The following is a 25,083-nucleotide window of genomic DNA, read 5'->3' as shown; positions in this document are numbered from 1 at the left end:
GGGGTGATCATTCGTCTTCATAGCATCCAGGCATCCATTATAAAAGTTATGCATTGTTGATCTAGGTATTTCAAGAAGGTTAGGCACCATTGATCTATCTCCACTCAAAGCCAAGTACATCAAATGAGAGTTCTTAAATGGGTATTCGAGTCATTCCATTGTGATGGACAATGTCACAAATTGAAGTAAACAAGAATTAGCGGTCTTCTTGTAAGTAGTGGAGGCAAGGGTTTTCAAAGATTAGTATAGTTGATGGTAGTGTGGATATTTATCTCTCCTTGTCAACATTGTCAAAACCAATAATAGTCTCGATGTAATAGCACCAACCAATTGTATGGAAAACCATGATCAATCATTACTTTCACTAAGAGGAGAAATGATAAGAATTTTTAATGAGGAAGAAATAATTGTGAAACATAACTCATGGATTTTAGTTGAAATTTATATAAGTCCCCGTGTTCTTTAATTATTAAATACTTAATCTAAATACAAATAAATTATCATTAAGATATTGATTTTGCATATTAAATATGTATTAAAAGGCATTCATCTATGACACTTGATTTTTCATGTAGTCTGAATAAACCACTTAAAGCTCATTATCAATTAATTCTAATTAGTTTTGTAAAAGATATATCTTTACTTACGTTAAGAGCTTTTTTCAAAAATAAATTACATTTATAAACTTATATCAATACATATAATTACATGGAATTGAATAAATAGCTTCTAAGTCTTGTTTGATTCTATGAGATTATTTTAAGTACAAATAATTTATTTTAGAAAAAAAGTTACAAAATGTTAATCTTGATGGGAAAATCATGTCATAAGGTGTGAAAATTTCAAAGACATCCATTTGTGGCCCATCTCTTGAATGAGCTTAAATAGTCTACTTAATGCTCATTGTAAATTCATTAATCCATGTTTTATTTGAAAATGCATTTTGTTTACATGGATTTTTATTCTATAAATAGCAATGTCACATTTATACATTCATGTTAAACCACATGATAGTTAAATAAATCAATTAATGGTTTCTTGACTTATTGACTTATATGGCATGATTTCATATAGAAATAATTGATTTAAGAATGCATAGTTAGAAAAAGTTGTTGATTCAAAATAAAATAAATGAGTTAGAACTCATCAACAATTGATTTTAAATTATTAATTTTCTAAAAAATATATTTTTACTTACATTAAGAACTTGATTTCAAAAATAAATGTCATTTATACATACATACACGCTAAATAGAATTTAATACATACTTGTCTTGTTGGCTTCTAGGAGATTATTTCAATTACAAATAATTTATTTGAGAATTGAAATTTACCAAATGTTAATAGGGGTGGGAAAATCATATGTTGTATGTTGCAGAACGTTTAAGTTCATATATTTATAACTCGTATACTGAATGAACTTGAACGATATACTTAACATTCGTTACCAAATAATTATTCCATGTGTTGTAATGAAAAACATTTAATTTTACATGGAGTTTTATTTCAAAAAAAAAAATGTCACATTTACACACTTATATTAAACCTCATGATAGGAAAATCAAAGTTGATAAATGGATTTATATAGGCCACTTAGAACTCATTATCAATTACTTATAATTTGTTTTGTAATATATATATATATATATATATATATATATATATATATATATATATATATATATATATATATATATAGATATATACTTACTTACATTAAGAGCTACATTTCAAAAATGCATCACATTTATAAACTTCTATCAATTCATATAACGAAATAGAATTCTTCAAGTCATATTGGTTTAAATGAAATTATTTAAACCACAAATAAACTATTTAAGAATTGAAAATGACAAAATGTTAATATGAATGAGAAAATCAATGCCTTATGGTGCAAAAAGTTTAAATACAACTATTTTTTACCCATCTCTTTAATGAGTATAGATCATCCACTTAACACATTGTTAATTAATTATTCCATGTTTTATTAAGAAGATAGTTTTTCTTTACATAGAGTTTTGTTTCAAAGCAATACAATATGACATTAATACACTCTTAATAAATTAAGTGATAACAAAATACAAGTCAATAAATCAATTCCTTATTAAATTATGTGAGATGAGATGATTGCATATACAAATAGTCGATTTAAGAATATATTAAACATGTTATGGATTAAAAATCGAATGCCCCACAATTTAACAAGTAGTATTCACCTATGAGCCATCACCCATTAGCCTAAAGTGTCCACTTAATACTTATTATCAACAAATTATAAGACTTATTTTTGGAAGAAATGCATCATAGTATACGAATATTATATATCACATTTATACAATCATATTAATGGACATAACTAAGTACAAGTCAATAATATAATTCTAGCTCAAATCATATGATTTCAGTTTATTTAAAATAAAAATTTACAAAAAATTAACTTTAAGTAATGAAATTAGATGCCTTACAGTTCAAAGACATAATTCATCCATTATAGTATCCAATCAAACCTTGATAGTCCACTAGCAATCATTATCATTAATTATATGTTTTTTTTAAGAAATGCTAAATTATTTACAATAGATTTTTATCTCAAAAATTACAAATCACATTTATGCACTCATATTAGTGCATTTTATGTGTAAACAATGAATAATTGACTTTGTGCTTTATTGATTTTCAATATGATATGATTGCAGTTACAACCATTAATTGATTTAGGCATATAAATTTATGAAAATTATGGATTAAGAAATCACATATCTTATGCTTCAAAAATTTCAAATCATTCACCTATGACACATTTCCAATTAGCCTTAATAGTGAATAATGCATTGTGAATAGTGAATAGTGCACATAACATTTATCAAATAAATTATTATACTTCCTTTAGAAATAATTACACATTTTTTTGCAAGGATTTCTATTTCAAAACTTATATTTCACATTTATATATTATGATTATTGATGCATATAAGTAAACATACATCATTAAAAATAAAATGCCTCGATGGTTCATGCAAGATAATTTAAATGACAAACAATTCATTTAAGAACGCACGCACACATCTTAGAAAAAAATCGATACAACAAAGTCATTGCAAAAGAAATTATAAATAATAAGAAATATACATATTAATATAATTGGCAATTCCCATATATTTCAAAAAATATAAAATCATACAAATTGATTCAACAAAAACTATGTCCAAAATGTATCAAAAATTTGGAATGTACTTTTCAACAAATTTATAAAGGAAATTATCTCCATCCAATACAATGAAGTACATGTTCTATTGAACATTCGAATGTACTAATGTTTTTTATTGATAAGATGAAGTGTATTAAGAAAGGGGAATAAAATTTTCATAAGCCAAGTAGCTTGCTCTTTTCCTGTATAGGATTTTATCAACATGTGGTTTGATCGACATCCAATGAATTGAGAAGTATGCTTTGTTGTATCTATTAGCAATACATTTGAATATTCATAATTATCTCCATAATGGGACCACACATTAGTCAACATTTTCTCATAAAATTGCCTTGTTCTCCCTGCATCCAATTTTGTTTGAAAATGACAATGAGACCTGTCCTATGCAAATTTAAAGTCCTCTATATCAATATTTGAATTTTCTAGTACTTTTCGGATGTACTTGTCAGTGACATTTAATGTCCATATTGCTACATCATATTTTTTTAAGAAACATTTTCATACTTGACAGAAAAGGCCTTAAAAAATAGGACCCATCACCAAACTGCCAATTTGGTTCTCTTTGAATATGAAAATTTAGTTCATCTTTGGCGTATGATTGCAAGAAAACTCCTTCCATTTCAAATATCATCATCTTTTGACTTGTAGTAATGCTCATTTGCATCTACACTGCAACCACATGTATGATATTAACACATCTCCACTTCAACACTTCATTGATTAAGGACATAAAAACCTACCAATTTTAAAAATGATGTTAATATTTATTATGAATTATTTCTATTTGTATGCAAAGGGAATTTTACAATGAGTTAATAGTAATCACAAAATACAAATACGATGGCCCCAATAAAATGAACAAACTAATGATATGTTTACTTTATACATACAACATAATACCTTTATTTAATTTGTATGGAATAAAAATATTCTAAGAATGCATTGGTCCACCATTTAAATCATTGATTTTAATACTTATAATGATTTCTTTAATTGAAATTGAAAAATATAATTACAATGGTCTGGTGAAAGTAAACAAATAAATTATATATTAATTTCCACATACAATATAATACAATTTTTAAATTTCAAACCTAATTATTTATATGCTAATTTCTAGAGTCTCTACCTTAGTTTCTTTTGGTGCTTCTTTTAGTACAAATTGTATGTTTATTGTTGGTGCTACGTACAACCTAATATATTTTTTCAACTTATATGGATTAAAAAATGTTATAAAAATACAATGGGTCATCCTTCACATTACTAATTTCTAAGAGGTATAATGATAACTTAAACCAAAATTGAAACAAATAATTGTAATGATCTAATTCAAACAAATATACCAGTTATCTATTAATTTTTACATTTAATGTAATCCATTGTAAAAATTCTATAGCATGGGAAATTTTGATATGAAAACATTAAATGGCCATTCAAATCAATAATTATTATCAGCACAATATCTCACCAAAAATAAGGAAAATAAAAGTATTTTTCTTTTAGTAATGACAAACCAAATCAACAATTATTTTATTAGTGTTGTGAAATAAAACTAATAATTCATGAGGTCATACATATAATAACATGAAATAGACATCGGTCATATTAAGGTACTTTTAAATGTAATTGAACATATTTAAAAGTAGCTCGCACATTTGTAGCCTTCTTGAGTTTATGAAACATTCTCCATAGCTCATCGAACAACCAATTATCCTCTTGATTTGTTCCAATGAATGGAGGGGCAAGAATCACATTTTCTTTGGGATTATCTTTCACGCTCTCAAGTGAACAATCCACTATAATAGTATTGGTTGCATCATATTGGGTAAGCATTTCCCACACTTTTTTCAATGATTTAGTGTGTATAACTTTGCTTGGATTGTCAATGACCTTATGTCCCTTTTGTAGTTTACAATCTTAAGAAGTCCACATAAACACAAGTTTATCTTGAATGTTTCTGAAACCATTTTTTTTAAAACTCTTGTTGTGCTTTCTTTCAAAGCTATCGTCGAAATTGCAATGTCAAGATATTCATTTTTGAAACACATTTCAAAAAATGTTTTTGCATGTGGATGAATCCAAAATAATTTATTCTCTATTGTGTAATCAACATCAGTTCCAATTTTCTAAATATGCCATTTGTTTGTTGCTTCATCATCTATGCTATGATAAAAAAATGTCCTTTAGTTCAAAAATAACTAATTTATTTTCAGTTATTTTCCCTGCTACACAATGACAAATAATCTAGTCAAACCATTTTTTTCATGTTACAAAAATTACTAAATAAATTGTTGAAACAATACACTTACCTTCAGTGGTTCTTTCACTATTTATAGATAAAATAATAAGTTCTTTTATCATCTTGATAGAACTTGGAGTAACCATATTAAACATTCAATCAACTGCCAATAGTACTTCTTATTAAACATTCAATCAAATACCAATACCAAGAAAAACATTAGTAATGAAACCTTTAGAAAGAAACACACCCACACGCACCTTTAACATTATTTTGATTGTTAATTTTGTCCTTTCTATTAGTTCCTATAAAAAATGTACAATGTTATGGTAGTTACAAGAATTAGAGTTCAAAGAATAATAAAATAAATAAGAAGACAAGTTATAAGTATTTGATATGACATTATCTTCATATTTGTATCTTTGCGCCTCATCATCATCTTTGTTACCTTTATTTTTCTCTCAATTAAACATATAAAATATTTTGAATTGTGAAAATGAATAAAATCATTAAATAATAAGGAAAACAAGTGGACAAATTATAAGTACCTGATATTATATTTTGTCCTTGACTAAAGCTTTGTTTCAAATTCATTTGATCAATGTCTTTGTTCTCCTTGCTTGTCTTTATAATAAACATAAAAGAATGTTATAAATTGTGACAATGAACAAAATTCATTAAACAACTATACAAAAAATGAATCATCCTTAATTGTCCATATAATATTTTGGTCTTGATTGGAGTTTTGTGGAACATTCCCTTAGTCACTATATTCATTCTCTTTATTTCCAACTAAAATCAACAAATGAAATGTTATGATTCATGATAATAAAAATAATAATTTAGATCAAAAAAAAAAAGAGATACAATGATTAATATCCATTTCTATCCCCATCATTCCATGGTCATTGTCTTGATTAATTTCATTCTTCTCATAATTATCTATAATAGACATCCAAAAATGTTATGAATATGGAAATTAAATAAATTCAAAAAGTAACAAGAGCAACAACCAAACAAATTATGTACCTAGTATGATAACTTCTTCTCCCCCTATTTCCATTTCTAAACTTTTTTCAACATCATAAGTACTATATTGATTTTTTTTTTTGCTTCCCACATTCATCATTCTTTGTTTTAGAATCTCTATCATTAGTCATTTTAGTAAATACTTTGACAATTAAAAATATAAACAAAATATTATCCAAAGTATTATGAGAGAAACAACAAAGAAACTGTAGTACCTAAATTTTCTAAGAAGTTAATAGATCCTGGATTTGATAGTTGAAAATATTGTAATTATTCAACATGATTATCCTTTGTGACTACGTTTTCACAACACATGCAATTCTTCTTCCATATGTACAACAAGCCTTGATTAAATTTGTCCCCGCATAAAGAGTAATAACCACTTTTGCATCACTACATTGATGGTGTTTTTCCAATAAATCCTTTCAGAAATCATAATATCTCTCATTTTCATCAAATTTGTCTTCAAATGTGTGAGAGTATTTTGAAGCTTCCAAAATTAAATACTTAAAGTATAGAAATGTATAGTAAAAACTAAATCATAACTATACCTATTTTGAGACTTATATTCATAAATGCCACTAGTCATTTTATAGTTGATCTTGGAGTTCTTTATGGCAATTTCCAGAAACTTGCATACATCATTACAAAACCAAAGTTCTACTAAAAGAATTGTAGTAAAGTCATTTAACTCATTTTTTCCATAAGAAATTGAAAAAAAATCAATATTATGTCCTTGTGGAATGGTTCTTTTTTCAAAGCAAGTGTATCTGGAACAATAAGGTTAGTATGTAAAACTGCTTGCAATTGACATTGGAAAAGAGTGCAAAAGTGTTGACAAAATATCAAAGCCCCCAAAATGACAACCAAATTCAAAATTGTTGTCAACTCGTTGAACACTTGTTGATCCATTTATCATTCTATCAAGGACTCCACATGCTTGCTAAGAAAGGGACTCTATCTTTGTATTATGTGTTCTTTTTACATAAGTAGACCCCTCCACCATGTTGCAAAAGTTGGAAAATGTAATATCGTTAATTTCATAATTCTCAAGAATGTTGAATGTGGTAAAAGTATTCTCATTCAATTTCTCATCATGACTTTGAATTATGTAACCATTGCCTCCAATAATGTTCTGTTCGTTTTCAATTTAGAACAATAATCTTTTAATTTTGTGGCATTTGTTGGATGATTAAGTGGAATAAAAAACGAAATGGTTTCATCCAATAGCTTCTCTGCTACTGAAGAATTTTCTTCCATTGTTAATCCCTAACGGGTCGAAGAGTACATGTTGTCAAATTGTGTAAACTATTTCTCTTGTAGTTCTCAAAATCAGGTTGACTTGGAGAACACTTTAATGTTCCTAATTGATAAAAGTTAAAAACAGTGTACCATTTATCCCCAATAGGTTGATCAAGATATAAGAGAATTTTTTTATCATAAAAATTCTAATTGGACACTCGAAGAAGGTGCACAACATTTCATCATCGGCCTGATAAAATAATAAATATAAGCTAATTAACAACCATTTATTAGCATAATGTCTAACCATTGTAACAAATTATAAACTAATTATAAAACTGTCATACCATTTAAATATTTTGGTGTCATGTTTCTTGAACATCCTTTTTCCATGGATGCTTCCTTTGAATTCTCACTAACTTCATAGTCTATGGTTTCTGATAATAATAAATAAATAAAATGTAAAAAATTATTAACATAGTTTCGAATTATTGAAGAAAGTATGAATTTATAAATATTATAATTAATCGCATCATTATATGCGTAACAAAGATGAACAAGAACAATAACAAGTGTAGAACTCACAATAATAGCTAATCATGGTGTTGATTAGAAAAATGGAACCCCCAAATAATTTATTATGTTCTTTTAATCGTGACTATAGGCAAGTTATCACCTACTAGCTTTCCTTCTAGCACAAACATAAACACATTTCCAAAAAAAAATTACATTGTGAATAAATAAATAAAACTGTAGAGACTACAACAACATCATATTTACAGAAAATTTATCTTTTAAGTCATGTATATTCTTAGCTTTCTTTAGAAACCATAAAATCAAAACTCAATGAAAGAAAATTAACTATGGCGATTATTAGATTTTCTTCTAGATCTTCGTCTAGCACAAAGAAAAACACATAACAATGTTGCAAGGTGAAAGAAATAGAGAATGTGATAGAATTACTTCTAGCAAAAACACACGCATATTGCCAACAAGAATGTTGCAAAGAAAAAGAAATATGTGTATCCTAGATTTCTTTTTATCACAAACACATGGATATTGCTAATAAAAACATTGTATGATGAAATAAATCTAGCACATGCTAGAATTATTTTGAGCACGAACACATGCATATTTCCAAGAAAAACATTGCAAACTGAAAGAAATCTAGCACAAGCTAGTTTTCCTTCTAGCACAAATACAAGCACATTGTCATTAAAAATATTGCCAAGGCAATGGAAATGTAACACATGCTAGACTCCCTTCTATTGCATAAAAGAAGATTGCCAACAACAACATTGCATTGTAAAGTAAATGTAGTGCATGCTAAATTTCCTTCTATCACAAACACAAAAACATTGTCAATAAAAACATTACAATAATAATATTTCTTGAGACATCTCCATGCTTATGTCATTTGACATTGCCTTTTAGAAACAATGAGGTTTTAGTCGATGCCTACATAAACTATTGTTACAATATAAAAAATGTTAAACCCTCAAATGATTAGAAGGCCCTTCATATGGAATATGTGGCCAAAGGATGGGATATGGTACAAACATAAGCATGTTTCCAACAACAACATTGCATTGTGAAGAAAACATTCTATATTGCCCTCTATCACAAACACAAGCACATTGTTAATAAAAACATTACAAGGTGAAATAAATATATCATTAGTTAAATTTCTTTTTAGCATAAAAACAAACACATAACAACATTGTAGGGTGAAATAAATCTAGCACGTGCTAGAATTACTTTTAGCAAAAATACAAACATGTTTCCATGACAATATTGCAAAGAAAATTAAATGTAGGACATGCTAGATTTATTTCTAGTACAAACACAAGCACATTGCCAATAAAAACATTGGAAATGGACATAAATTTAAGCATTGCACACTTCCTTCTGGAGGACAAAAAAAAAAAAAAAAAAAACTCATATCAGCATTGGTAGGTGAAAGAAATCTAACATGTGATAGATTTTCTTCTAGCACAAACACAAATATGTTGTGAACAACATCATTACAGCAGGGTAGAGGAAAATCTAACACATGTTATATTTCCTTCTAGCACAAACCTAGGAAAATAACATTATTATATGGCTAAATAAACCTAATACATGTTGGGTTTACTTCTAGCACAAACATGGACATACTACCAATAACATAATTGTAAGGAAAAAAGAATCTAGTACCCACAATATTTTCTCCCAACAAAAACAAAAACACATTGCGAATAATAACATTGTAAGATGAAAGAAATCTAATGTGTGCTATATTTCATTCTATCATAAACACAAGAACGTAACAACATTGCAAGGTCTCATAAATCTATTATGTGCTAGATTTACTTCTATCACAAACACAAGCATATTGTCAACAACAACACTGCAAGAAAAAAAGAGATCTAGCGCAAGCTAAATTTCCTTCTAGCATAGACAAAAGCATATTGAAAAATAAAAATATGCAATACAACATTTGATTTCCTTCTAGCATAAATAACTATATTTTCATAAATAATATTGCATTTTGAAAAAAAATATAACATGTACTAGATTTCCTTCTAGTGCAAATTCACAAACATATTGCCAACAACAACATTACTAGACAAAGAAAATCTAACACATGTTAGATTTCCTCCTATCAAAAACACAAGAACCTTGCAAATAAAAACATGACAAGGTGAAAGAAATATAATGCATACTATATTTCCTTCTAATGCAAACATAATTACATAATAACATAGTAGGGTGAGAAAAAATTCCAATATATTTACTTCTAAAACAAACATATAAATATTTCCAATGACAACATTACAAGACAAAACATATCTAGCACAAGCTAGATTTCATTTTATCCCAAACAAAAACATGTTAGCAATAACAACATTGCAAGGTAAAAAAAAATCTAACATGTGTTAGCTTTCCTTTTAGCACAAACACAAGCACATAGCAACAATGTAGAGTGAGAAATATAGCATGTGTTAGATTTATGTTTACAACAAATACAAGAATGTTGGTAACAACAACATTGTAGAGTATAAAAAATCTAGCCTATGCTAAATTTTCTTCTAACACAAACACAAACACATTTCAATCTGAAATAAATCTAACACATGCTATATTTTCTTCTAGCACAAACACAAGCACATAACAACATTGTAGGACTAAAGAAGCCTAGTGCATGTTGGATTCATTCTATCACAAACACAAGTAGATTGCAAGCTAAAGGAAACAAAACACATGCTAAATTCCTTCTAGCACAAGCAACCATATTTCCATTGTAAAATAAATCTAGTGCATGCAAGATTTCCTTCTAGCCCAAAGATAAGCACATTGCCAATAACAACATTGCAAGGTGAAAGAAATCTAATGTGTTTTAGATTTTTTTCTTGTATAAACACAAGCAGACAAAAAAATTGTAACATGAACGAATTATAGAACATGATAGATTTACTTCTAACACAAACACAACCATGTTGACAACAACAACATTACAGGGCAAGGAAATCTAGTGCATGCTACATATTTTTCTAACACACATAAGCACATTACAGGATGAAACAAATCTCCTGTGCTAGATTTCCTTCTAGCACAAACACAGGAACATAACAACATTGTACGGTTAAAGAAATATAACACACACTAAATTTAGTTCTAGCACAAAATGAAGTATATTGTCAATAACAACATTGCAATAAAGAAATATAACATGTGCTGAATTTCCTTCTAATGCAATCACATGTAAAATTCCAATAACATTGCAAGGTCAAAGAATTCTATCATGTTTATTTCTAGAACAAACAACCAAATTTCAAACCACAATATTGCATTTTGAAAGAAATATAGTGCGTGCTAAATTTCCTTCTAGCTCAAACACAAGCACATAAAAACAATGTAAGGTGAAAAAAATCTAGCATGTGTTATATTTACTTTTAGCAAAAATACAAGCATATTGCCAACAACAATATTATCAAGCAAAGGAAATCTAACACATGCTAGATTTCATTCTATAATAAACTCAAGTGTATTCCTAATAACAACATTGTAAGATGAAACAAATCTAACAAGTGTTAGATTTCCTTTAGCACAAATAATAACATAACAACATTATAGCTTCAAGCATATCTAGTGCTTGTTAGACTTACTTCTAACATAAACACAAGCATAGTTCCAATGACACTGCAAGGCAAAACAAATCTAGAATGTGCTATATTTTCTTCTAGCACAACCACAAGCACATAACAAAATTGTAGGATTAAATAAATTCAACACATGTTAGATTTACTTTTAGTACAACCACAATTATATTGCCAACAACAACATTCCAAGGTAAAATAAATTTAACACACAATAGATTTTCTTCTATCGCAAATATAATCATCTTAGCAATAACAACATTGCAAGGTACAATAAATCTAACGTGTGCTAGATTTACTTCTAGCACAAATACAAGAGCATAACAACATTGCATGCTAAAAGAATTCTACCACATGATGAATGACAAATATTATTTTTTCCTCCAAAAACTTATTGAGTTTCATTTTCATTTGTTATTATATTGTTGAATACCTATCTAAGAATGTTTGCTGAATAGGATCATATAATTATTGAATTATATCACATCCTGAATGATTTTAGTGTCATGGATCTTTGAATCAGTGTAATTCTAGGAGAAAAAAAATCTGTATATTCCTTGAGGAAATGAAAAAATGTAGCCCTCTCAATAGGCATGTATCTAATACCTAGATTAATATTTTGTGGGTATTATTTGTTATAGATATTCATTACTTGATATTGCATTGCGTAGGTATTGGATTTATAGTTTGTTTCCCCCTTGAACTTATCTTCTGAGTCATGATACTTCTCCATTCGAACCACATATTTAAGAAATAAGTTCTCACTCTTTAGTTTTGCATATAGAGACAATGTATTAATTTGATCACAATGTCAATTTTCATCAATGGTGATCCCCTAAAAGTATCTCCCTATGTGAGGAATTCTAAAATAGGTGCATCATCATCAAAAAATATCTAGTTTGTAATATTGTTTGGTATAGAAGGCCTAAACAATTGTTCATTAGAAAACATGTCCATAGATTATTTTCTTAGTGGTATAAATATAGGAGTTGTGTTTGAAAGTAAATTTGCATTTGCATTTAGACTTCAAAGTACATAATTAATATTGAATGTATCAAAATTAGAAATAATAATTGATGCCTCATGTATATAATTCTTAAGGTGATTAAAATACAGTGAATTGAATTTCCTAAATGTTTGATAACTATTTGTAAATCCCTATCAGTTGGAGCTATTTAACTTCCAAATCTATCACTTTTTTAAGACCTTGTATCAAAGCCTCATACTTAGTGACATTATTTATGCATGGGAAATCCAAGTGACAAGACATCAAATATTTTTATCCTTTAAGATCTCTAAGAGTGCATCTAGACCTTTCACATGAACTCGACTTAGAGCCATCAAAAAATAAAAACCATACATTCTAATTTACATCTAAATTTACTAATTTTGAAAATAACTTTGTACATTTTCTTGCATAATATATAGATTATTTACAAGTAGCTAATTTGAGTGAAAGATCTTAGATTGATTACACACATCTACAAAAGGTGAACATTCAACAATAAATTTCCAAAAAAGAGAGTCAAAATAGTAGTTAAAAAGTGTAAAATTAAGGAACACAATGAATACATTTGAATCATTCAAATCAGTGATCGTGTGCTTCATATGCCTCTTGCTTGTTATTTTAATTTGATTAGTATTGTTGTTATATGGAAGCCAAAGATGTGACCATTCTATCAAAAAAATATCCATTTATTTTTTCAAACCAATTGTCTCTTAGTAATAAAGCATATGACTCAACCACTATTTTGGATTAGAAAAAAGTTTGAGAAGTACACACTTTAATTCACTATTCACTTTAACATTTGAGCATTCTAGTTGAAATTTGGGTGGGCTGTAATAACTGGTAAACTTTCGCGACTGGATCTCTAAATTTTGCTACTAAGTTTACACAAATTCAAAGGTGTAAAGTCTTGTTGTTCACAACTTTACAAAATAACAATGACTGGAACCCAGATATCCAATGTTCACATTACACGGGTTTTATCACTCAGGTTGTTCCCCAAAAGCAGTGGAAAAGGGAATATGGCCGAGGTAGCCACTAACTAGTGTTTTAGCTATAGATTCTAGCCAATCTACAACCAGAGAGGGCTATCTCTTTATGATTTAGCTTTGTTTTGCTATATGTTAGGCTAGTTATGAGGCACAAGTATTTGTTTGATGTTTGGATGGTGACATTCAATAAAACAGGGCTGCAAAGTATGACAAATTCAGACCATTGGGTTAATGGAGTCAAATGGAAATAAACTCCTGGATATGGTTTATGTGGCAAAGGAGGAGCTACAGAGCAAGATAATTAGCGATGGAACAATTTTCAAACTGGAATAAGATGAAATGGAGTCAGGGAATGAAAGGCAGTTAAGAATCTTTCATTATGCTAACAGTGGGAATGTGTATGAATATTACCAAGGAGCAGTTAAGAATTCCTTAATTGTATTTAGGGTGTAAGAACCAGGGAGACAGGAGTAGTCAAAAATTCTTGTCTATGCTAGTCCTGAAGAAAACATAAGAAATTGACAGGAATTGAACACAGAGTACAACAATGTAAATTCTGATCTATTCTTTTTTCCAGCAATTTAGAACATGATATATAGATGATATATAAAACACAGGGACAATAAAACAAGAGTTAAAAAGACTTATTGATCCATGAGGTAATACGAGAATTCTATAACATATTCTTCTGCCATTAATTCCACAACCAGCAAGTTCATCAGCAAAGCATTCCAGCGATCTTTATTCAGAAGAGTTCACAAAATTTATAGCACAAGTCCAGAATGATATTCACCAACCAACAACAATACATCTCTAGAGGAGGTATTTATACAAAAATAGTTACAAAATATCTCATAGAGAAAATATCAAGCAATAACTTTATCCATCTACTTCTTCAAAGAAGTAAATGACATTGAAAACAGAGTGCAATGAATGTAGGAGTAACTTCCGTTGTACTGGTTGCCTTAGGTGGTCTACTATACTTGACTTTTTGACTCAATAAGTCGACTGGTAGTTGTCTCTTCAATTTGTGTTCCTGCATTGCTGTCACGGCCCTGTCATCTGTGCCTAATTCCGCTCTAATGCATTTTGGCGTGAATTCCTTCCACTGTTGTTTTCATTTTCTGATAGGTGGCATGTGCATTGAATTTGATTTAATGTAGATGATCAAAAAAGAGAATAAAAACTACCTTGGTAAAATCTCCAACATGCTCTGCCACCATTGGTCTGTTGGAAACTGGTGTCTTTGTAGTTTTATCAGTATTTCATCAGCTTCAGTATACTTGTAGAAATTGGGTTGAACTTCAAAAAGATTTGTTATTTCATGCTCAATATAGAACAGATTTTCTAACTTGTCATATAAGCTTTGTCCAGAGGGAGGTACTATGTCTTCTGCAGTGCTTGATGATGCTGTGATCTGATTGGCAACATATGTATTCACCCTGTGAGAATATTGTTCATGTGTCAACAACCTCTGATCACTGGTTAACAAACTGGGTAGACCCTTTTGCTGCAAGACTGTAAACTTTTCTGTAAAAGCATTTATTTCTATCTGCATTTCTTGACACTTTCTCTCTAGATTTTGTACAAAATTCTTCATAGTCAGCACCTTTTTAATTGTCAAAATTGTACCTATTTTGTCCCTGATATCCAGAGCTGCTATTTTCTCTCTGGTATGAGTATTCAAAAAATGAATTCGTCTATTGGTCTGTTCGGGCATGTTTCTCAATAATGCTCTGGACTTTTGAATCTCTACTCGGGCTATTCCTATCAGTTCAATTTGCTCATGGATAATCTATATTGATCTCCATTGATCAGTGATGGACTGGCCAATTTTTGTCCACAAAATCGTTTTGATTTCTGACAGAGTTTTATGAAGAGTAAGATCTTTCCCCAAAGATTTTACCTTATTTTCCAAGGCCTTTACCTCTCTTGTTTTTTTAGCCACAGTTATTTTTGATTTATCATAGCTTACCTCTAACTTGGCTAGTTTTTCTTTGGCTTCCTTTAGCTCTCCCATTTGGAGTTCTAAGGCCTTTATTTCCTCCATCATCTTTTCCATGCTCATGCTGGTATCTGGTACTGTTGTTGTTGCTACTGCTAAAATATCTGGTACTGTTGTTGTTGTTATTGCTACTGCTGGTATCTGGTACTATTGTTGTTGCTACTGCTGAAATTCTCAGCTTAGCTCTTCTTCTATCAAGCATTCAAGTTGTCCTGATGATGGATCCCAGTTGGGATTCGAAACGTTGGCATAAAAAGTTTCTTACTGTGGATTCTACGGAAACTAAATCGAAAGCAATAAACCACAGAGGTCTTAAATCCAGAATCAATCTCTGCTGTTTGGCAGGAGTCATTTTGAGGAACTGATCGTAAAGATGCATTCTTATTGGCTCATTTTGTGCCTTGATCTCCATGAATGGCCTCTTAATATCAGAACTTTGTTTGCTTTGTGGCCGTGCTGATGAAATTTCCATAATAGGCTGTTTTCCAAATTGCTGTCCATGAGAACTGGTAGGTGATTCTGTCACTGGGGAAGTTAGTGGGCTGGCTGCCCTTTCACTTCTTGGACTTTCAATGATCTCCTCAATAACTTCCTCTTTAGGTAGAGGATCCACTCTCTGCTTCTTTGCTTCTGGCTGTTCTGCTGGCAATTTTTGGAGAAAAACATGGAAAAACAGGGTTTGGGAGAAGAATTTGGGTAAATACCTCTTTTATAGACGCCTGGTGCACAATGTGGGTGGCAGACCGAGTAGAGGGACCGAGCAGCGGAGTTGGTTTACCTAGGTGGTGAACTGTGCAACGAAAATGGCGTTTTTAGACGTTGAAAACCATGCAAACATCGCGCAGAAGAAAGAAAGTGAAATGGACAAAAACAACGTTTTAACGGCTTTTTGAAAATTTTTTTGATTTTGGCGGGTTTTTGGCGCGCTTTGGTCGGGTGACGTCAGCATGACGTCATGATTTTGTCGTATAGCAGGGGTATGGAGGCCGACTTGGCAGTGACGTGGCAGACACGGTGGATGATACGGAGGCGGGGTGGTGAATGACGTGTCTGATGACGTGAGGGTGACGAGCGGGTGACGTCAGCAGGGCTAGGGAATAGGCGGTAAGCGGTTTGGCCCCCGCACTGCCTTTGGGCCATAGTGGTATTGTCAGAGGGGGTAGCGATCACGCCGGGCGCCTAACACCTGTCCTTTGTATGGCGGCAATACCGCCCATTCCCCGGACGCTATCGTTCCACATATGGAGGCTTGCGATATGCATGTGGGCCGTCTGATCTGGGGGATCGTATCCAACGGTTGGCGGCATGAGAAGTTGGCAGTGAGGTACGGCGCGGGTCCCGCCCATATAATATTCAATGTTTTGTAATGTTTTTGGGTTATAACCTTTGGTTATTGGGTTTTGCGGGTGTGGTTATTTATTTAACCAGGTGTTAAATAAATCCCCTTTTTGAGCGCAGCGGGTTGTTATATGGTTCCAGTTGAACCAATAATCCCCGTAAACCTTAGTATATGTCTATATTAAGCTGGGGATTGGGATATTTATATTTTTAGGGACTTTTATGTTATTTTATGTATAGTAGGGGCGGGGAAAACTTTAAATAGGAGCTATATAATAGAATTAAAGTGTTAATATGGTTTTGTGAATAGAAAATGCTAAGTTTATAAGGTAAAAACTTAGGTTTTTAGGGAAATGAAAGGGATATGGAAGGATCCTTTTACACAAGAAATGTGGCTTGTTTTGGCTAAGTAAACACAGAGTTCCACTTAGTATTCCTTATAAAATGAAATGAACTAGGACCACTTGAGCAAATCTCACTGTCCTTGAAGGGATGTTAGTAAGTGTTCTTAAGGAAATGAAAGGGGAAATTAATCATGCTCCACCTGAACTGTAACCAGACCACTACCATTGCACTTATGATATTCATGAAAGATGAATTATCTCCTATAGACAGCACTGCTGATCAACCTGCTTCTGCAACCTCAAAACTGCCTACCCAACCTAACACACCTACCATTTTTTCTTCTTTTTCCAGGGTGCATTTGAACTAGCAAAACCCTTTCTCTTTTGTTTTCTTTTAGCTATCCTCCTATCTAAGTCTGTCCTTATCTCTTCCAGGGGCTCAGATTTAGCTGTTGAGCACCCTTGCTTCTCTACCTAACTACTGATCTGCCAAGCTTAAACTGTTTGAACAGACCTTATTCTCTAATACTAAAACAAGAAATCTAAACGTGGACTAGGTAATATTGAGCTGTTTGGCCATCCATCAAGTGTGACAGAAGTCACTGATTGCATAATTTGAACTTTTTCTGCAAAAAATAGCACAGTAGTGGCATTTTAGCTAGCACACTTTCCTAGTCTTTTCTTTGGGGTTCATTTTCTTTCTTTCTTGACCAATTCATTCCTTTTGCCCTTTGATTTTTCTTTTAGGGCATACCCTCTTTACATTTTTTAAATTTTTTGGTTTTTTGAAAATATGGAATCTTTGCAGCATGGAAAGGATGATCATATTTGGTATTTCCACAGTCAATCATGAAATATGGCACCTATTGGTATAGGAATATAACAGTGGCTCCACTTGGGGATGGTTTTTCCAGATGAAAATCCAAGAACAACAGGTTAGATGGCCTTATATTCAACTCTTGTTGCAATCTTTCCTTCTGTTGTAAACAAACAAACTGTATCTCTGTAACATATATGCTTTTCCCATAAGCTGATTTGAACCATTACAGCTCTGTCTTTGACAGTTTATCTGAGTGTTTGTCATAATTTTTATAGCTCCCAAGTATTCTTCCTTAAGGCTTCCAATAGACTCAAAATATCATACACAAAGTAGCACAATTCTTTTCCTTTTCTTAAAACTTGCTGCATCTTATTTCCTATCTTATTGCTGTAATAAAACTGCAGAAAATAGAAACTATTATGTACAAAACATAGTCCTAATATGTTAACAAAGAGGATCAAAATAATGCTTGAGCATTCGCCCATTGGCTGGCCCATCCTCTGCTTCTGTACCATCCAAACTTTTCAAAAAGTAAGTGTTGTTTCCTTGTACAGCCTGAATAGCAAAAGGTCCTTTCCACAGGAAATCAAATTTTCCATCTTTGCCTCTATCTTCCCTTTTGGAATCCCATTTCAGCACCTTGTCTCCTATGAAAAAATCCTCTGCCTTTGTCCTTTTATCAAAAAAATTCTTCAGTTTCTCTTGTAGGACCTGAGATTTCTGATACACTTCCTCTCTGGTCTATTGTAATGAATTGTTTGATTGATTCTTATCTGAATATCATTGGGTTCTGCCTGTATTTCTTGCAGTAATTTTATCATAGGAATTCCCAAGGATGAAGGGAATACAACCTCCATGCCATAAACTAACTCATAGGGGCTTGTCCCAATAGATCTCTTTGTGGTTAACTTGTCTACCCATAGTGCATTAATAAGCTTTTTGTGCCAATTCTTCTTATTTTCCTCCAATACTTTTTTTATAATATTGATCAAGCTTTTGTTGGATGACTTAGCTAGGCCATTACCTTGAGGGTAATAGGCTATGGAATGGCCTAAGGTAATGTGGTACTTGTGGAAAAAATTGATCATTCTTTTAGATTTAAAGGCAGTAGCATTGTCAGTTATTATCTTTTCTGGACAGCCAAATCTAGATAGGAAATTGGTTTCTAGGAATTGCATGATGATTGAGTCATTGGCTTGCCTACAAGGGATGGCTTCTATCCATTTGGTGAAGTAATCTGTGGCAGTTAAAATCCACTTATGTTGGCCAGAAGAGGAAGGGTGAATTTCTCTAATGAAATCTAAACCCCATTGTTGAAATGGTATTTCAGTGGAAATGGGTTTTAGGGGTAAAAGTAACAGTTTTCTATTGCCTTCAAAGATTTGACATTTATGGCAAGAAACTACAAACTTCTTTACATCAACAAACAGAGAGGGCCAACAAAAACCAGCTCTTAGGATTTTATCAGCTGTTGATTTCCAATACAAATGTCCACCACAGTCTCCTACATGAAATTCCTTGAGTACTTTGTCAGTTTCATCCTGTGTTAGGAAATTCAGCAAAATACCTTCATGATTTTTCCAACATAAAACATTGTCTAGAATACAAAACTTTGAAGCTTTCATTTTCAAGAATCTCTTTTTAGTTCTAAATAACCCTGGAGGAGCTTGCAGGTTTAACAATACATAAATTATATCAGCATACCAAGGTGATTGTAGAAAGGCTTGATTGATCTGTGGAGTCGCCATCTCCTATTCGTTATCCAGTTCATTGATGTCAAGGGTTTGAAAATTGGTTTCAGTCATCAATTTAGCTAAACCTTGTCCTTTTATCAGTTTTGTTGCCTTGATTTCAATGTCATACTCCAAAATGTTAGCTATCCATTTGCCTCTTTTGCCTTCTATTCCTTCTTGAGTTAGAATGTCTTTGACCACAACTTTTGGGACATAAGCTATCACATGAGAGTACATGATATAAACTCTGAAATCCTTGATGGCCTTTACAAGAGCATAAGCTTGTTTTTCCATGATTTGATATTTGAGTGGTGCATCTCTAAGTGCTTTACTGTAGAAAGAAATTGGCTTCTCACATCCTTGTTCATGTTTTTGTAATAGGACAACAGCAATAGTATGTTCTGATGCAAACGAAAAGATTATAAAGTCTCTATCAAAGTTTGGGCTTGTGAGGATTGGTGTTTCAGTTAAGGCTAGTTTGATATCCTCAAAGGCTTGTTTAGCTTATATTGTCCATTTGACTTTGGAATCTTTCATCAGCATGTTATTCAACAATCTTATTAGTTCAGCCAAGTTGGGTATGAATTTTTCTTAGGAAATTGATCTTCCCTAGAAAAGCTTGCAATTCTTTGATATTTCTTGGGTGAGGAACTGGGAGAATAGCTTGTGTTTTGTCCGGGTCAATTCTAATACCATCCTTTGAAATTATGTGACCTAAGAGCTTGCCTTCTTCTAGGCCAAACAATGACTTCTTTGGGTTCAATGATATGCCATATTTTCTGCAAATTAGGAACACTTGTCTGAGATGTTCTAAATGTTATTGATCTGATTTTGAAAAGGAAATGAGGTCATCAAGATATATGACCAGGAAATCAGGGATCACTTTTGCAAAGGCTATGTCCATTGCTCGCTGAAATGTGGCCCCTGCATTTTTAAGTCCAAAAGGCATTTTTACATATTTGAACATTCCCCAAGGTGTTGTAAAGGCAGTTTTATCTTGATCGTCAAGGTGAACTAAGATCTGATTAAATCCTGAGAATCCATCTAACAGTGAGATTCTAGAAGCTCCCACTACCCTTTGTAAAATGTGATCCATCTTTGGTAAGGGGTAGTTTTCTTTGAGAGAGACTTTATTTAGATTTCTTAAGTCAACACACAGTCTTATCTCTCCCGTTTTCTTCCTAGTGGTTACTAGATTTGAAATCCATTCTGAGAATCTAATAGGTGCAATTATTCCAGCTTGGTACATTCTTTTGACTTCCTTTTCAATGAGAGGAAGGACTGGATTAACCCTTCTAAATTTTTGTTTAAAAGGCTTTTGATTTTCTTTTAAAGGTATTGTGTGTTGGATGACCGAAGTATCATAGGACTTGAGGTCCTCATAGCTCCATGCAAAAATATCTTGAAATTCTTTAAACAACTCAATATATTTGAGTTTTTGATTTGGAGGCAAGGCTTTGGAAAATTTCACCATATTAGGATTTTGTGCAGTGCCTATATTACAGTGCTCAATTTCTGCATTTAAAGGCTGCATTTTTGTCTTTCTTGGTATATCATTTGAATCAAATATATCTTCCAAAGGAGTCAATCCTGTGGGCAAAAATTTATCCTTCAACTCAATTACTTCAGATTCTCCCTCAGCAATTTCATCAAGGTCCATTTGTTTCAGCTCTTGTAAATTTTTGCTGGCAAAGATTGTTGGATGCAAAATGTGATTTGCTGTTTCAGCTGATATATTCTTCTTAATTTTGTCTATTTGTTGTTCATCACAAATGGTGCTTGTGTCTATGTTTGTGCTTGAAAATTCCTCTTTTAAAGTCAAGAAATTATTAATTTGTGTGTAATTTTCAAACACCTACCAATTTTTTACATTGTCTGGAATAGCAGGTCTGTGGTTTGATTTCAGCAGTGAAGTGGTGGTTGGGCTCGAATGGCAGCTTACAAGTGCTGGAAAGTGTTGCCAAACTGTGAGCATGTAAATTGTGGTTTCTCGAAATTTTGGTTAGCTGAGATTCTAAGAAGGTGTTGAGTATTTCAATTGCTGCCCCTCTATAAACCCTTAGCCTGAGGTCATTTGTAACAAAGTTTCCCTTCATCTGTTGGATAATCAAATCAGAGTCTCCTAGAATTGAAATCTTAGTTGCCCCTAGACTTCTAATTAGTTTTAGACCTAGCAAAAGGGCCTCATATTCGGCCATATTTTTTGTTCATCTGAAATTCAGCCTATATGCATGTCCTTCAACATAATCATTTTGCATATTGTGTATCCAAATCCCTGCCCCTACTCCTAATTTATTCACTGACCCATCAAACTCTAAGTACCATAAGATTTCTTGATTACCACTAGGATGAGGAGTTTTAGAAAATGTCTTAATGGGAAGATTTGGATTTTGTGACTCATATGGTTTGTCTTGTTTGTTTGCTGCATCAATCACTTCAACAACTTTTAGGTCTTGGGCCATGGATTCTTCATTTATGCTTCTTGCTTGAGCTGATTTTAGAAGTTTGTCATCAGTTTTGGGACACATTTCAGCATTGTATAAGATAAACGAATCCATGTCTGAATGCATGGAGTAAATGGGAAAGTTTTGGGGTTTCTCTTGACTGCTGACCACATACTTCATCAATGTTTCCCTGTACAATCTTTTTGGCTGGCCAAAGACTGAAATGGTGGCATAGGACATGTCTAGTTGCAAAGATCCTTGGAGTTTTGCACCCCATGATCTGGACAAAAGCATTCCATACTTTGGTGGGATATCAGCTACCACTACATTCATTAAAATAGTCTTGGCAGGGTATTGTACCAGGGATACACACAAATCTTTGATTAGGCCTAGACACCTGACCTGACTAGAATTGAATGAGAACAAGTCTTTGTATAGCCTTGTGATATCTAGGTCCAATCTTTCCATAACAAATTTAGGCATCAGATTATGCGAAGCTCTCGAATCAAACATTGCATTATGTAGTACTTTGTCATGAATGTTCAAGCTTACATAGAATGGAGGGACTCCTCCATCTACTGTTTTACCATTTACCTCAGGACCAAAAATTAGTTCTGGTTGGTCATCTAAGACATTCACTGCATCTCTATTCTCTGATATTTGAAGTGAGTTGTTGATTTGTTCCCTATAAACCTCATGTTTAGACAATTCAGACAGTGGAATGGATATTTTCAGTTTTCCTATTTCTGTTTCTAGGTTGAAAGGTTTTTCCACTTGAATTTTTGTATTCGGACAACAAGGTTTTCCTTTTCTGCTGTGCTTTCAGTGGTTTTTTCTTCATCATGAGTGTTGTTATGAACTGAATCTGATTTGAAATTGTTTTTAGGAGAGCTATTTACATTTTCTTTTGGAGGAAAGGAGGTGGATGGCTGATTTTCTGAGGGTTGCCAGTCTGTTATGTCCTCAACTGTGGGTTATTTTGGATTGAGGTCTGTTTTAGCAGGGAGTTCTGTCAGGGTAGTTTATCCTTTTCTTTCTTACGCTGCTTGGTATCTTTCAGCTTGCTAGGTTCAGGCACATCTACCATTCTTCTTCTTAATTTTTATTGTTTATGGACTTCATAGACAGCTGCATCATATCCTTCTCTGAAATCAAATGATTCTCCGGATTTGGTTTGAAATTGATTGAAATTATGAGCTTCTTGGTCATCTTGTGTTAAAAAGATTTGTTGTTCATTGTTTAGACCCATTAGGTTGATTTGAGTATCCTCTATTGGCTCACTAGAGGTTGAGGCTTCGGCATAGTTCTCTTGAAATGGAGGTCTGATGTTTTGGTCAGGGCCAGCCTTCCCGGTGTTAGCATTTTGATTTTTTCTAAAGTTTGGATTTGTAGTGGTGTTCCTTGGTTGACCTTCCCAAGAGGATTTCCTTTCAATGGTTTCCACTCTATCACCCAATCTATCCATTCCTTTGATAATTGCATCTAGTTTTTGCTCAAATGCAGAAGGCTCTTCTTTGAAGGGAGTCCTTCTTTCAGCTCTAGCTCGGGCTCTTTTAGAGATCAGATTTGCCTCTACACTAACAGCTATGCTCTGCATGCCTTCTAAGCTTGGAGGAGTTCTTTCCCTTAGTTGATATGCCATGTCAGAATCAAATCCATGAGGGAATTTGATCAAGGCTAAGTTAGGTGGGGGTCTAAGGTTCTGAGGAATAGCATTGTAGACGTTATTGAATCTAGCACAATAGTCTTGGACCGTTTCTTGTGGGCCTCTTTTCAAATTTTCATATTCTGTTAGGATGTGCAATAGGTCTTTCTTATTTTCCCATCTATTCAAAAATGTTTGATAAAGGGCATCTGGATCAACAATTGTGTTTGCAGCAAGTGCCCTAAACCAGATCCTTACATCATTGGTTAAGCTTTGAACAAAATTTTCATTCTGACATCGTTGTCATCAATTTCATAGTTCTCAAAATAGTCCATCATTTTCTTAGTGTGTTGTTGGGCTGTGTAGGAGCCAGTACCATCAAAATATCTGATTTTTCTTTGATATTCCTGAGGTTTAGCCCCTGGATTTGCAGGCAACTGCAAAGGAGCATATCAGTTTGCTATATTTACAGGTATAAATGGGACATCTAGAAGCACAGGGATAACAGCTGAGATAAATGGAGTGGATGGAGGAGTGTAAAAGGTGCTTTGAAGTGATGATGGTGAACTAGAAGAAGCTGCAACCACAGTAGAAAGGATTGTTGCTTTTCCAGGAGGTGATTGGGTAAGGTTTTGCTGAAGTATATGAAGATTTAAATTAGTAGAATTTTGTAGACTTTCTTGTCTCCTAAGGTTCTTAGAGATCAAGTTAGAATTTTCAAAAATAGGTGGAGGATTCGGATCTGGGTTTGATCTAGTGTAACGAGTTTTCTTTTTTAGAGCCAGCTTCTAAATCTGTTTTTGGTATTCTCTGGAAATTTTTGAAGAACACTATTTTTGACAATATTTTTCTAGAAAAGTATGAATTGTGAAAGTCTTGAATTTTCCTAAAGATCTTTT

This window comes from Pinus tabuliformis, chromosome J (assembly GCF_031772625.1).
Source record: "Pinus tabuliformis cultivar Carrire ecotype Pingquan chromosome J, CPIR1, whole genome shotgun sequence".
Taxonomy (NCBI): Eukaryota; Viridiplantae; Streptophyta; class Pinopsida; order Pinales; family Pinaceae; genus Pinus; species Pinus tabuliformis.
This window is presented reverse-complemented; position numbering follows the sequence as displayed.